The following is a 16,078-nucleotide window of genomic DNA, read 5'->3' as shown; positions in this document are numbered from 1 at the left end:
TCACTACCCAAAGTCAATTAAACAAAAGAGCTTTGGGAAAAAACCTCTGCAGTGTCTTGAATTGCTGCCAGCAACAGCGAAGGGACGGGAAAGTAAGGAGGAAAACAAGGAAAAAGAAGCTGTGTCCCATCCCAACATCATCTGTTGCAACAATTTTGCAGTACCACTTCTTGTTTTGCTTCTACAGCTGCCTATGACTATCATAACCAAAAATCATTAGGTCAGGCAGACCCAGATGTCCCAATGGGACACACTTCATGACCGCCTCTGTGGCTTGAAGTGAGAATTAGGGGCAGCCAGCCCCACAGCCTGGCTGTTGCTGGGACCGTGCCCAGGCAAGAGCTGACAGTGAGCTGCTTGTAGGCACCGCTCTCCGAGGTGGCCATAGAACAGCATTACGAAACCATACATAAAGCAGCTAATTCTGACAAAGCTCCCTACTGGATCCGAACGTCTCAGCGTTGCAGAGGATGACACCCAGTCTCATGACAGGTTAACAAGCTGTTGGGCATTTAGCATGCCCTGGAGCACCCGACTGGTTTTGTTGGGGCAGGCAGCAGTGCCGCCTGTACACGTCCACAAGTAAACCACATTTTCAAAGCAGGAGGCAGCTGCCTTGCAGAAAATAATATAGCAATCTTAGAAGTTAAAAAGTCAGAAGTTCACCCTGACCACGCTCAGTACTACAAATCTCAGAGGGAAGAGGCCAGATGAGGTTCCCACATCCAGACCCTTACAGAAATACAGCTGCAGAGGTGAGGTTCATGGTAGGGCCCTCTCGCATTTCTTTGCCTCTCCTCCTAGATACGCACTGCTGATCGTCAGGGTGTACTTGCTTGCTTTCCAGGTTCAGCTAAAGGAGAACACAGCAGCTAGCCCTGCTCCAACAGTGCCAACATCTGCTTCAGAAGCAGCATCTTCCCCTGACTCATGGTCCTGAACAGCTACCTCTTCCACAATGGGATTTGCTATTTTCCTCTGTCAAAAAAATGGATGCAGAAACGCTAAAGGTGCACACACTATCATGTCTCCACTTCTTGCTGCTGATTCTCGGAAAGCAGAAGGCCCAAGACACCACTGACACTAAATTATCCATTCAAACAACAAATAAAAAGCTAAAACATATCAAAAATGCACGAACTTCTGCGAATTTTTAAAGAGTGTTATCTTTTGCCCTCTGGTAAGAAGATCTTTCAGACTGCATCTTTTAAAATCCTTTTTTGATCCTGAAAGTTACCAACTTTGTCAAGAAGGCAGAACGCAAAGAGATTAGACTGAGTACCTCCACCTCATTCCTATAGTCCAGGAACTTTAAAAGCCTTCCTCATACACTGCAAGAGTACTTGAAGCTCGTAATATTGGAGTAAGATTCGCTGCAATGGAGATGGAGAAGATAAGAATCCTTTATCAGATCACATAATTTGGAAACAGCAGTGCTTCCAACTGTCATAAAAAACACCCTAAAAATCTCAACAAATGCTAAGGCACTGTTTATAGTATCTGTTGTTTGGTTCTTAATTATCCCAAACCAGAAATGACATGCATACATCTGCCACATTTCAATGATTACTGAACTTGCATGTGTGGAAAGTTCAAGAGATGTAGTGGGGACAGCTCTGCTCCCACCAGCTAAAAAGCTAGGTGTTTCTGAAAGCTGAAATATCAAAAGAGGATATAACAGCAGAATTGTTTCTTAAGCTTACCTGTGCATTTGCTTGAACCAGCAACTACTTCAGTTTAGGGTAATACTTTGGTTGGTGAAATAGAATGTTGGAACTGTGAGCATATTTGCTTCTGCCAAACACTGCTTTGGGGCCACTAATCCCTTTAATTGCCCCAAATCACCTACAGCCACCTCGTGGTATAAAAGCCTGCTCTATCAAGAACTTCAGATAGACAACAACAACAAAAACAGTGGTAAAACCATCTGGAGAAAATTCTGACAGCAGTTCATCTTGCCTCCTTAGAATCACAGAATGGCTTGGGTTGGAAGGGACCACAAGGATCATCACATTCTGACCCTCCTGCTACAGGCAGGGCTACAAGCCACTAAACCAAGTACCAGATCAGACTGCACAAGGCCCCATCCAACCTGGCCTTAAACACCTCCAGGGACAGGGCACCCACAACCTCACCACTCTCAATAAAAAACTTCTCCCTGACATCCAATCTAAATCTCCCCGCCTTTAGTTTAAAACCATTCCACCTTGTCCTAACGCTATCTACCTGCATAAAAAGTTGATTTCCCTCCTGTATATACACTCCCTTTAAATATTTGAAGGCTGCAATGAGGTCTCCCCACAGCCTTCTCTTTTCCAGGATGAACAAAGCTAATTCCTTCAGCCTGTCTTCATAGGAGAGGTGCTCCAACCCACAAATCATCTTCACGGCCCTTTCTCTAGACCCTCTCCAAAAGCTCCACATCTTTTCTATACTGGGGGACCCATACTTGGATGCATTACTCCAGATGCGGCCTCACGAGGGCAAAACAGAGGGGGACAATCCCCTCCCTCACCCTGCTGGCTGCCCCTATTCTGATGGAGCCCAGGTTACCTCTGGTCTTCTGGGCTGCAAGTGCATACTGCTGGCTCATTTTAAGTTTTCATCAACCAGAACCCCTAAGTCCTTTTCATCAGGGCTGCTCTCAAGGACTACTTCTCCCAGAATACAGGAGGCTATAAAGTATGAAATGCCTTGAAAAAAATCTCACCCTGATATCACTTTGTGAAAAAAGCAGATGCATATCCAGACCCCCATGATTTAGTGTGCAGTACTCTACTCTGCTAGGTTGTAGTAAGTTATATTCACCTTTAACATTAAAAGAACTAGATAACTGAGAAAAGTCCCTAGTGCCAAGCATTTGATCCGATTTTGCACAAGCTTGTGCACCTGAACACTTGTAAAATTACTAACACTGCATGACTAATGACTTCTGCAGAAACCTTGACTGACAGGGCTCTTTTTCAAATGAATCCATCTAACCACTCCTTTTGGCTCTCCGTGTTAGGCAATGATTTTGTGAAGCCAAAGGCAACAACCTACCTGTGAGAGTAAGGCTGAACGGATCAGCAGCTGTCTGCAGGATCAGGCTCTGTTTTTATAAAGCCATTTTTCATTGTCAGTAGCTCACTCAGAAATACTTGTTGCAAATTAATCACTTCTTTCAAAGGATGTAACTAAGAGAGGATTTACTTCAGAACAGTGTTAGTGGTGAAAGCACACAAAAAATTTTTTAAAAAGACAGCTCTTCAGACTTCTAGATGGCACAGACGTTAAATGCAGACAAAACAATTCTGACAGAGTTAAAATTGTTTTCATGTGAAACAGCTAACCTTATAATATCACACATCTTAGATCATCTGACTTCTGCGTCCGTCTGCATATTCAGCATCACTGTCCCAAGCTGAATAAACACAGGCAGAGAAGAAAGAGATTCTTGTTTCCTGGTAAAGCTTATTGCATTAAAGAACCAAAAGCAGGGCAAAAGGCCCATTCAAAAAAATGTGTCACAAAACACTTCACTACAGATCTAGGAGCCTTGTTGCAAGGAGAAAAAAAAAAAATGTGCTAAGCAACAATACTGCCTAACAGAATTACATACACACAACCTAATTTCTCATTTACAATTCTCTGTCAGTAAGGAGTTACGTGGGAGCTGAAGTCCTACCACACTGATACCAGTTACATCATTTTAGGACAGATATTAAGTGAACAAGTGAGGATTCAGACCACACAGCTGTTACTGAAAATACTTATCTCACAAGGAGCATGTCACACAGGCAATTAAACAAGCAATGTACCTTCCAGAACCACTATATTTTATTATCTATAAATGCTCATGTCTTTCTTTTATTTCTAAGAAGGAAGACAAGAACCAAACTTTTGTAGTATGCATTTTTGGTCATGTAACACTTCCAAATAACTACCTGAAGGGAGGTTGCAGTGAGCTGGGGGTCGGCCTCTTCTCTCGTGTAACTGGTGGTAGGACTGGAAGGAATGGCTTCAAGCTGTGCCAGGGGAGCTTCAGGCTGGACGTTAGGAAATACTACTTCTCTGAAAGAGTGGCCAGGTGATGGAGTGGGCTGACCAGGAAGGTGGTGTAGTCACTGACCCTGGAGGTGTTCAAGGAACATTTAGACATTGTGTTGAGGGACATGGTTTAGTCAGAGCTATTACTGATAGGTGGATGGTTGGACTGGTTATCTTCTGGATCTTCTCCAACCCTGGTGATTCTATGATTCAAATTATGCGTAAGTTGCATTGGGGTAATATACAGAATAAAGCACCCTGATGGCAGCACTATCACATATTAAGATGAACTAAGCTCAGCATCCTCCCAAGCTTGTTTCCATATTAAATTTTGTGTTTTTATTAGGTAGAAAGAGTGCAAAGAAAGAGGCCCCAAACCTAAGTACTTCCCCGAGCTGGTTCTCTTCCATGTTTTTCCTAACACACAGCCTGTACCTACGACATGCATGCAATGCTGAGAAGGTTTAAAAAAAATAAATAAATTGAAAACAAAATCTGGGAGTAGAACCACTATAGTTGTAGACAGGAACAACAGAAAAAAATAAACCAAAAACCACAGTATTTTAGTAACTGGTAACTTTACCCCCCCACACCTAACACAGAATAAACATCCTTGTATAAACTAATGAGGACAAACACAGTGTTAACATACAGCCATTGTTTGAAGTGAAATACATGTTCAGCTTTCATAGTACAGCTCCAGTCCTACTACTAAGCTCTACAGGCTTTACACCACCTTTTAGACTGCAGAAACAAGCAGAAATGGATGCTCAGTCACTCTGAGTGCCTGCCACCAGCGTGGGCTGCACAGGAGGATGAGGACAGAGAGGTCTTACAGGCTGAGAATGCTGTGAGCTGGTCCTCTGCTCACATGGTCCAGCTGCTTGATCCCAACATGGGGCTATGATCCATACAGATTCACCAAGTAAAGAGATACAAATGCTAACAGGACATTGTTCCATTACCTTTGGAAAAGCTACAAGGAGAACTCAGAAGATTTCCTCTCTTGGGCATGACCTGTAGCTTTTGGAAAAGAGGGGAAACACATGCACTTTTTCTCCTTTAGAGACACCTTATAGAGAATCTGTCCAACAAAGAAATCTGAAGTACACTTCTGTCACTCTCTGACTGCGTGTCCATCTCTAGCATCATCTTTCCTCACTGCAAATCTCTGCAAAGGAGGAAGTGTAAATGCTGTGATCCAAGGGGGACAGCCCCAAACAGCAGCAGCAAACCCAAAAGCACACAGATCTTTTGTTCTTTTGATTCTGCCTTCCTTTGCCTCCTCAGACCTGAACAATAACAATAAAAAAAAAGAAGATCTCCTCTCTCCAGACCTCAAGACCACAAACTACCATCTCCCCACAAAAGCCATACATTCTCTTCTAAAAACAGGATGGGACAAGAGGAAAACCATGCTGAGAAAGAGAACAAAACTTAGACTTACAAACTCTCATCAACACATGATATAGAATTTTGAAATTTCTTTTTTCTTCTACTTCACCTTTTCCAATAAACAGACAGGAAAGATGCCTGTTAGCGTGAATAATTATAACCTCCAATGGAAAGAGGAGAGCCAATTAATTCCCAAAGAAAAAGACTAGGTGGAAAAGCATTTGAATTCACAAAGTCAAATGAAAATGAAGCCAAGTGAGAGGAAATGCATTTAAAAAATGTAAATTAGCTTACATCCCTTCATTCTATAAGAGAACCGAGACTCTTTGAGCATATCTGTGCTTGACTTCAGATAAGAAGGATGCTTTTGAAGCCAACTTTGCAACGATGCTCACATACTACGTGCTTCTCTTGGCACCACAGAACCGTCCCAGAGCATGAACCAGTCCCCCACAGCACTAAACCAGATGACATTTGGCAGGAGCCCACTGTCAGCGCACCAACTACTACTGGGCACCCAGTCTGCAGGGCCAGGGAAGAGCAGGCCTGTAGGCGCACAGCACAGACATCTTGTCCTCAAGCTCCAGGCTCTGTGCTCTGCTCCTGCTAGGCCACATTGCTCAACAGCATGGTGCAGTCTGCTAGATTGAGAAAGCCCAGTTCTTTCCCTGAGGCTTTGCATTTAAATAATTCACAGTTCTGACGACTTTTGTTTTCTTCAGTGCATTGTATGTTTTAAACAGCTTGTGCAAAGCAAGTGTAGTGCTGCCAGCAGGAGCAGGGAGGAGATTATCCCTCTGTACTCAGCTCTGGTATGGCCTCACCTTGAGTACTGCATTCAGTCTCTTCAGCCTCTTGCTATAAGACACTGAGGGCCCAGAGCGTATCCAGAGAAGGGCACAAAGCTGTGAGGGGTCTGGAGCACAAGGCTTATGAGGAGTGGCTGAGGGAACAGGGATTGTTCAGTCTGGAGAAGACTCAAGAGGAGCCCTTATTGCTCTCTACAGCTGCCTAAAAGGAGACTGTAGTGAGGGAGGGAAGGGGGTATCAAGCTGTTCTTCCAGGTAAGAGCAATAGGATGAGAGGGAATGGCCTCAAATTGTGGAAGGAAAGGTTCAGGTTGGTTATTAGGAAAAACTTTGCAGAAGGAGGGGCTGGGCATTCAAACAAGCTGTGCAAGGCAGTGGTAGAGTCACCATCTTCTGGAGGTGCTCAAGAACTGTGTGTGGATGTGGCACTCAGGGACATGGTTAGTGGGCATGGTGGAGATGGGTTGACAGGTTGGACCAGATGATCTTAGTGGTCTTTTCCAACCACATGATTCTAAGGAGCACAGTCAAGTGGGACTGTCACCTCACAGCAGGACACAGACACACTGTGAAGAGCTGAACAGGCTTTCAGGTATCTGAATTCCAACTTTGCTCTCATTCTAAACTTGAGAAAACAACCCCAAGAGCAGAGAACCACAGTCATATCTCATTAGAAAAGAACAATCTACACTTCAATTTTCTGTTTCTTTGGGCCCAGACATGTTAATATTCAAGAATGTAGGAGACTTGTAGTTATATGGCCACAAACACCATATTTTGAGTTAGATAAGGAGAGTTTTTGTCCATTTCACTTGATGCATTATCACGAAGCAAGTTCTCTGACCCATTTAGTTAACAAGAAGCACGCTGCTAGCTCCAATAAGCGCAGAATCACAATTATGGTCTGCAACACCAAGTGCTCCCTTCAAAATGAGTGTGTAGACAAGTGTATGAACCAGAGCAGGGCTGATAAATGCAGGAAGCAAAATGCAGAAAAAAAAACTTTAAAAAGACTGTTCATGCTTTTCCTTTAAGTGAGATTTTGCAAAGAAGCCCAGAGAGCTCCTCAAATTCATGGTTCAGAGACTCTCAAAAAAGTCTCAGCTTGAACTGCTCCACTGCTGTGCTCTCTTCAGCCCCAATAACGCAAGACATAGCTAATCCAGAAAAAGACACTGCAGAAGCAAAATCTGATCTTCATTACCATAACCTCCTATGTTGGCAAAGTGTATGTGAGGATCAAGAGCTTCTCAAAAGCTGTGCTTTCTCTAACATGTGTAGATGATATACACGTTAGAAGACATGCATATACAGAAAAAAAGAAAGACCGTTGACATTTTCCTGGGAACCGCACTTGTTGCAGTTCTGTTTTGTACAAGACAACTACAGGTTATACAACAGATTGTGCCATCCTCAAACACTGTTATCGTGTTCATTTGTCCACTACAATATTCAAGGTAGGCAATTGCTTGACAGATTGGAAACTTTACCTCTGCACCTACAATAGAAAAGACAGGCCTAATCCTGTTCTCATTTTTACCCGAGCAGTTCAGATCATTCCTTTTCACATGCCTCAACATTTGCAAACATGCAATGGGTCACAAAGTCTTTTCTACTTCAGCCCCTTCTTCTCCATCCCTCACCTCCTTTCCCAGTGTAGTAAATTATAACCTACATCACTGTGAGCTGCCCTGCTGCAGAAAACAGCAAGGAGGTCTGGAGGTTAGTTCATAAACAACATGAAAAAGCAACAGGATTTTGTATGGCCTTGAGCACAGCATCAGTATGACACTATAAAAGTTCCATGCTCCTGTTGCACGGATGTATCATTCCAGAAGATGAATGCTCTGAGCTCAGGACTGAATGGGAGAAAACATACATTTCCATTAACATCATGCATTCAGCCTTAACACAAAGTATGAGGCTGGCAACATTTACTACTGCTGCATTAACCTTAAAAACAACTACTGAAGGGTGCTGACAAATGAATACATTTTTTTTTCCTTTTTTAAAAGAAAGAGAGCTCTAGCTCTGCTCCTTGTTACACTTTAGCACTGCTTTTGACTTGCATAGCTCCAAATCAACATGGAACCTAATGAACAAATAAGAAATTAATACAATATTTTTTTTGAAAGAAACAGAAACAAAACTTTCACAACAAAAATTGTTCCTTTAAATAAATATCCACAGACACTTTCTGCTGCTTACAAGTCTGCTCATGATTCCTGCAGTACCTGAAGCTGCTTCTGAAATAGAAAAGCATTTTAACTTGAGATAAGTTGTGCACACGTGATGATGTGGATTCTGTAGATAAACTGCAAAAAAAAGGTTGCTATGGGGGTACTTAACAAAGGTACTTTGTGTTCTTCTGTAAATAGTTTTACATTTTTAAATAACCAACTCTTACCTGTAACCTTTTCTGTATTGGGTTATGTGAAAAGATGGCATTCTACAAATACCATTTAGGGTTCAAACACAGTTTTGATCAAGGAAAACAACAGCCTTATAAAATTAAAGAGGTTCCCAAGATGCATAAGAGTTGAAGACAGGAGGTTACATTAACTCTGTTTTAGAAAGCATAATTATGCCTTTGTATTTTAAAGAACATTTTTCTCAGACTATTAATAGCAGCCTGTGATTTTTCCATGTCTTTTTTACATAACATGCTGCAGTACCTGCTCAACTCACCTACCAAAGCAATTAAACCATACTTTGCACTGTCACATCAGAAAGTGCTTTCCCTCTCCTCACTTTATCCAAAAAACATGCCAATGTTTTACAGTGCTTAATTACGGAAATGATATCATTCACTTGCAGCAATGTGGAAAACTACAAAGTTTGCTTGTTAACCAAGCCCGCTCAACTCTGCCTATGTGCCAGGCATCAAAATGGAGTCGCTTTTTCACATAGTTCTGTCACCTAACAAGGGCAGCCCTCTGTGCTTTGCAAACCAAGCGCACCCCTACAGACACGTGTGCAGTTCTTCTGTCAGCCCGCATTTGCCTGGGTGGAACTGATTGAAAACTAGACTGAGAAAGGAGGAAGTCAGCCTCCTTTTCTGCTGGATCTGCAAGTATTAACTCAAGCACAGAAGCAACAGGAAAATAAAACTCTTTGTCTGTGGAGAGGCATGACTGACAAGACACAAAGAATAAAGTTGGTAAGGAAAAAAAAATTCAAAAAGATGCTTTCAAGACATGATTCAGACCACACCTGATCTCTAGCTTGTTTTATATTATATCCTTTAGACAGGCTGAGCACAGCAGGCTGGGAAGCACAAGTTCCCAAAACACAATTGTGAGCACGAAGGTATGGACTGTATATAAGGAGATCCGTGCTGTCCATACAGATGGTATACACGGTTCAAGTACACCTAGAGGCAAAGGTCTTATGAGAGTCACCTTTCGGTTCTCTTTTTTCCAGCTCTTCATGTGGAAGATAAAAGCAGATGTTCTTCCATGTCCTTGCTGAAGGACCCTACTCTCATTCCCTGGGGTGGAGAAGCTCTGCTCTCCCCTCCTCCAGCACCGTGTGCCCAAGAGACTAAGACTGAACAGATCTACCTCCAAAGCAGGCCGGCAATGCAGTGCTGCTTGTACCCTCCAAAGAGCACACCATCATACTGGGGCTGGAATTTCTTCTTCTGCTAGCAGCTGGGAACAGGCCGTTCCAGTGTCAGCTCTATAGAAAAGCAACGGTAATAACATCTGAATCTTTCATCATGATGAAATTAAAATCGAGCCACAGTGCCAGCATGTACTCCTTTCAGACAAGGAGACATCTCAATTCAGGATCTCTTAATACCTCATCTCCCTACTGGTTTCTTAACCTCCATGTGATCCAGTCCGTTGGGTGGCTAGGCCCTCTCCCTGCACTTCCATCCCCCGCAGACACACCAGAACTAAACGATGCTGGGAATACTGAAGCCTACTGCTGCAAAGTGAGCAGCATTAACTTTTTAGTCCTCAACATCCTACCCAAAGTCCAGAGAAAGAAAATAAAGCAGAATGTTTTCTCCCATTTGTTCCATGAGCCTCGTTCCAGTTGAATGATGCGGTGCAGAGAGTCAGCATAGTGTCACCTTACAGCTTTTTCCTGTTACACAAAATTAGGGGATTTTTTCCTCCTTCACAGGAAGATTTATATTCCTTTTGAATGCTTTTATCTATAAAATGATGTTCTTACAGCTGATTTGTCTTGACAGCACTCAGATTCAAAAACCTAATTACATTTGCCTTGGCAACATGATTACCTGTAGGAACACCAAAATGCAATCCGTAGTTGTCCCATTGAGGAGTTATAAATAAAGTTATCTAGCATTCTATTTTTTTATCCCACCAATATTATACAGAAAAGTCCATGATAATGCAAAGATTTATTTACAGGCATAACTTTATGCACTGACCCTTGATTTAACTGAGTAATTTCATTCATACATAAATGCATACTTAAGAGCTTGCAGGATCTGGGGTCAGAAAGAACATAAAACTTCTAGAACTCCTTTTGCCATCTAAGACAAACAGGAAAAAAAAACACATTTCAGTTGTGGGGAGAGAGTCTTTCTTTCCCTAAGCCTCAAAATTGCTAGTCTAATTTATAATAACATGGGAAAAAGTAAAATAAAACTGCTTACTAAGAACATGTAATTGTCCTTTATATTCATATACAGGGCAATGGGGCAGTTTTTAATAAATAGATAGGTAGATACATCAACACTTCTCAAAGAAGGGAAGCCAGCCTTTGTTTAACTTTCGATTCACTTCTAAATTTTCCATAACAGAAAACTTTCCTTCAGCAAAAACTCTGAAACGTAGCCACTAAGAGCAATGTTGACTCTGAAACACATCATTAGAACAGAAAATACATTTAGCATTCATGACAGGAAGGCAGTTGCTACACATAAAACACAGTAGCCACTGTAGAAGAACCTCACAGTTCCTTAAATACATACTTTTCTAAATCTGCATACTGCATCCTGAAAAGCAAACCCTAAAATGCATGCCAGAGAGGTTCCCAAAAGCATCTCATTGGCACATCATGTTTTCCCCAAGCAGCGGTGAAATTTTCCTCTCCTAACAGATCTTATGAGTTCTTTACCCTGTTCCTGCAGCAAATAAAACTTTGCTAAGACCCTCTTACGAATTAAAAACTTCTCTGCAAACTGCAGGCTGGTAGACATATGATAAACGATGTGATTTCCATTTCCTAGCAATCACATCTTACAACAAGCTGGCAAGGGTTTATCAGTTGGGTTACTGAAGCAGGCAGCTCTGTGCCTCACTGCACCTGCTGTGTCGCCATGCCTGCTGTGTTGTGGCAGTCCCACACTCCTCAGAGGCTATCCTGTCTGTACAACTGTTTGCAAGAAAAGACTGCTTGTGTCCTCAGAGGTACGAGAGTATGTCCAGATGCAAATTTTATGGGTATTTGCATTGCTCAAACAGAATCGGATATTTAACACAGGGTAAAAGTTTGTGTCTGCAGAAGTTGCAATGCAGAGAAGTTCTAAAAAATACTACTGAACTCCTGTATTTTCAGATTAAACTGTACAGATAAGCCTTTACATCTGCGTAGTGGAGAACTTGACTGAGAGACAAACAACAGCTGAAATAAGGAACAAATAAATCATGGTTAGGTTCTGAATCACTGTTCACACTTCTTATCTTTACCTCACTGCAAACTCCCCATTCTACAGAGACTCCAGAGCGCCTACCTGGCATTCACTACTCTGAACTCAAACCACACAATCTTCATTACTGGAGATTTTTTTTTCTTCCTTTAAACAGAACATTTCAGATCACATATTTGTATTTTGGTTGTTTTCAACTGCTCCAATCAAAGCTATATCCTCCACCAGAATAATTCACAAAGTCATAATAGCTACTGATTAAAATATACTTACTATACAAAAGCTGTCATCTAACTACTGTCATTATCTCATCTACCTACCAACCATCAAACTATGTTCCTGTGATGGTCTGGGGGGCTGGTGAGTCACATGGATGCCCCAATCCTCACCTCTCCATCATGCTTGCAGAAGGAGTATGCAGCAACTTAACAAAATGGGCCAGCCTGCCTGCCTGAACAGGAGCTTTCCTGATAAAAAGAAAGCAACTGATCTGGCTTTAGGGTCATTTCACTTCAAAACCTGTCACGCTTTGAGACTCTCTTTCAGAGACAGCTTTGCCTTAGCGTCTCTCTGTCTATAAAGATGACTAATTAATGCCCTAGTAGTTGTGCACACCACGTTCTGTCCCAGATCCTCTTCAGAGTTGACAGCAAAGAGGTTTTTTTCTTGTCTGATGAATTTTATCTTTCTGATTGGTTGAAGATGTTTGCTAAGTATTATAGTAAAAGCTGAAATATGCCAGAGCAAACTTCCGAGCAACTTTATTTAAAGCTCTGTGAATTAAGGAAACAAGGCTGATACAGCTATGCTGTCCACTGGCACATGCATCCTCCTATCACTGTACTACAGTGACTTCTGAACCACTGGTCAGCCTCAACTGACATCTGAAATAGGACAATGGTTCCACAAGTTCTAAGGAAGCAACAGGGAGAGGCTCAAACCCGTGCCCTGACCACGGGGAATAACATAATGGTTTGAGTTGGAAAGGACCTCCAAGCCCACCCAATCCCACCTGGTGCCATGGGCAGGGCTGCCACCCAACAGCTCAGCTGCCCAGGGCCCCATCCAACCTGGCCTTGAGCATCTGCAGGGATGGGGCACCACAGCTCACATGGGCAGCTGTGCCAGTGCCTCACTAACCTCTGAGTAATGAATTTCTTCCTGTAAAGATTAGAGACAGGTGCCAGTCCGTGTGGATGCTGGACTGACCTCGTTCAGCATATGCACAGCTCAGAAAGTAAACGGGGCTTTGTGCTTCCTTCACAGGGCCCATGAGGAGCCTGCAAGCTGGGTGCACAGGGACAGCAAGTCTTTTCCTGGCATCAAAGATTTCGACAGCGCCTGCAGTGCTGAGAACATGCCGCAGCAGGACACTGATGCAACTACTCAAACAGCCCCTATTACAGAGTCTTAATCCCCCTCTTGAATATCCCTTCTTTGAGGTGGCACAGGACAGCCATTTAGCCTCCTGAAATGATGACTGAAGTCACCAAAGCATCCCCTCCTTCAGAGGCAGCAATGATCAGTGTACACAAGGTCACACACCTATGAAAAGACTTAGTTCAGCATGCGCGCTTTCCATTCACTTCTCAGACCATTAAATCGCTGTTTTCACGCTGTTCTTGTCTACATCATTCTAAAACTCAGGCTGCCTGAAGGGCGTTAGGTTCAGTGAATAACAGAGCCTCAATTGCACACAAAAGGTCCGATGCAATTCCAGTGGCTCACAAGAAAACGCCTGAGGCTGGCACGACTCCAGAGGGTGGACAGTGCCCTCCACTTCTCTTCTGCTCCTCCTCCGGGACTCTGCCTGTAACACACTCGTTTCCAAGAAGCTCTTCTTTTGCCCAGCTCTGCAGTAAAACTGGGATGCTTCCTGGAGTGTTTGTACGCAGTGAGGCCCACAACACCCAGGCAAGTCTACAATTTCAGCACCTCTCTTTATTGTCTCTCTTTGGAAAATGAATACCTGGCCAAAACATCACTATTTTTAAATACCCAAATGCTTTCATGTCTTCAATGCGAGTCTCAATTCGCGCATAACAGAACTCTGGCAGTGAATGGAAAGCTGAGCGAGGAAATTGTCTCCCCTCTGCATTGTCAGAGCTGAATGAGACAGGAGGTGGAAGGCGCAAGCAATTTCTAATGGGCAGAAACAAATTGAATCTTTACAAGCTTTAATAATCATACATTAATTTCAGAATTAGTCAGGAAATGAGATTCGTTCTGCAGGTCAATACATTCTGAAGATAAATCCACTTGAAGCGTGGTAGCTTGAATGCCTTTTCTTACAGAATCCCCCTTCCCCCAGCAATTACTCAGCAGATATCCCTTTCTGTTGCCTTTCCCAGGCCAGATGCTCTGAGTACAAATTCTCCCTTCCATCTGCTGTCATACAGTGACACAGACAAACACAACTGTAAGCACAGCTTAAACTCCAAATCCATTCATTGATTTGTTTCCTTGGCAAAACCACACTGCTTCCTTACAACCTGAGCCACTGGGAAAAGCTGTGCATAGAAAAGGAAACTTCACATATGGAAGTGACGGTATTTTTTGCAAAGAAAATAATGGCAATAAGAATCATAGTCATAAAGAAAAACAAGTGAATGGGGTCATCACCCAACCTCCAGACTCTGTAATGATTTTAAACCAGTGTTGTTGAAATCTTGTTCCAGAGGTGCTCGCTAATTGAGATGAGGCTGTTGAATGAATTAATTCAACGTGAAACAAAACGTGGCACAACCTGGCCCCAGGTTCTACCACCTAGCTAAGACAAACTTCTTCAGCCCCAGACGAGAGCCTTAGGCACCAACAAGCCAAATCCTGCACCAGTGTTTTTCTCTTTCATGTAATTACACACCAGCCTCCAAGCAGCTCCACATTCCCCCTTGTGCCATTTGTGCCTTGTGAATATGCACAGAGCTCAAACCCAAACCACGTTAATGATAACCTTGTTAAACATAAACCAATCTGCAATTATACAAACTGCTAACACAAACAAAAAAAAAAATCAGGAAGCTCTGATTGTGCATCAACAATGGTTTCTGAAAACTAAACAAAAACAACAACATGATGCCCAACAGGGTAACAGAAGGTGGTTCTTTGTGCCTGAACACAGAGGACTGCTCTGTCAAATGACACAAACTCACTTCCAAGCCTGCTGCAAGGAGAGCAAACGGGTGGGAAGAGAGGCAGCAGCCGTACACACAAACGACAGAAATCCCATTTTCCTGGCGGCTGCTCTGTGCCCTCACTGCAGTCTCTGGGCAGTCACTGCCATGCCAGGCCCCTGCCACCCGTCCATGCCTCCTGCAGGGCAGCACAGCCTGCGTGAGCACCTGCTTTGAGGCCGTTGCCAGCCATGTGCGTGCCTGTGATTTACCTTTGTGTAGCACTGAGCTCATCCAGGCATCAGGGTGTACAGCAGCATTTCATTGAGATGAGGACCAAAGGCTGGGCAAAACCACTGCATGCACGCTGCCATCCTATCCCTTCAGCTGTCTTTTTTCTGCTGTTTAATACATACATGTTCCAAAACAGAAATAAATCTGTCAAACACAGGCCGAGGCCTGTCCCAGCCTGCACATGTGCCTTATCATAGCCACCAGCACAGCCATGGGGCTTTGGATCTCTAGTCTGCAGACAAGGGCAGTATTACCTCCCTGTGTTAACTCTGAAAAGCAGAGTCATAGAAGGAGTAACCCAGAGGGTGGCAAGCAGAGGCATGGCAAAGTAACAAGAGGTTGAGGAAGAAATTATGTAGGTGCAACCAAGCATCAACCCAGGACTGTGAGCAGGATGCATAGGTGCAAGGGAAAGCAAGGAGTATGCTCTGGAGCAGTCACTAGAAGAAACACTCAGACTCAGAAAACAGCCTGTAACCCAGCGGTGGGCTGAGGGCTGGAAGGTAGGACTGACACCTGGAGGGCAGCACCAGAAAGCCACCAGTAGACCCAGATGGAGGGTGAGAAACGGGGAGCACAGCTGAAACAACCGCCTCCCGAACACCTCGGATTTCTGCAAGCCAGTTGGTTCTGACAGCGATTTTTCGGCGGCGATCCATGTTTAATTACCCTTACGAGTCCTTGCAATAACAACATGTGACTCAAAGCCTACCTATGTGTCCGAGAGAAAAGCAAGGAGGGAGTGTGGCGAACGGGGAATGTGGGAGCGGCAGCCGATGCGGGCTCTGAGCGCGGTCCCCCGTCCCCCT

The 16,078-nt window shown here is 43.5% G+C and overlaps 1 protein-coding gene across 2 annotated transcripts in view; it reads right to left on the bottom strand.

Moving 5' to 3' along the window:
- CABLES1 (Cdk5 and Abl enzyme substrate 1) overlaps positions 1–16,078 on the bottom strand; it is a 67,687-nt gene that overhangs the window by 50,535 nt on the left and 1,074 nt on the right. The window contains exon 1 of one of the 2 annotated variants that reach the window (XM_090137461.1): positions 3,927–4,010. The exons of the other annotated variant lie outside the window; for it this stretch is intronic. The gene's annotated coding sequence lies outside the window, so the exon portion shown is untranslated. Of the gene's footprint in view, positions 1–3,926; positions 4,011–16,078 lie in introns of those variants that run through there. 2 annotated transcript variants of the gene reach the window in all.

The sequence above is a fragment of the Phasianus colchicus genome, chromosome 3 (assembly GCF_987193195.1).
Source record: "Phasianus colchicus chromosome 3, bPhaCol1.hap1.1, whole genome shotgun sequence".
Lineage (NCBI taxonomy): Eukaryota > Metazoa > Chordata > Aves > Galliformes > Phasianidae > Phasianus > Phasianus colchicus.
Note: the sequence above shows the minus strand (reverse complement) of the source record. Positions and strands in the feature narration are given on the sequence as shown.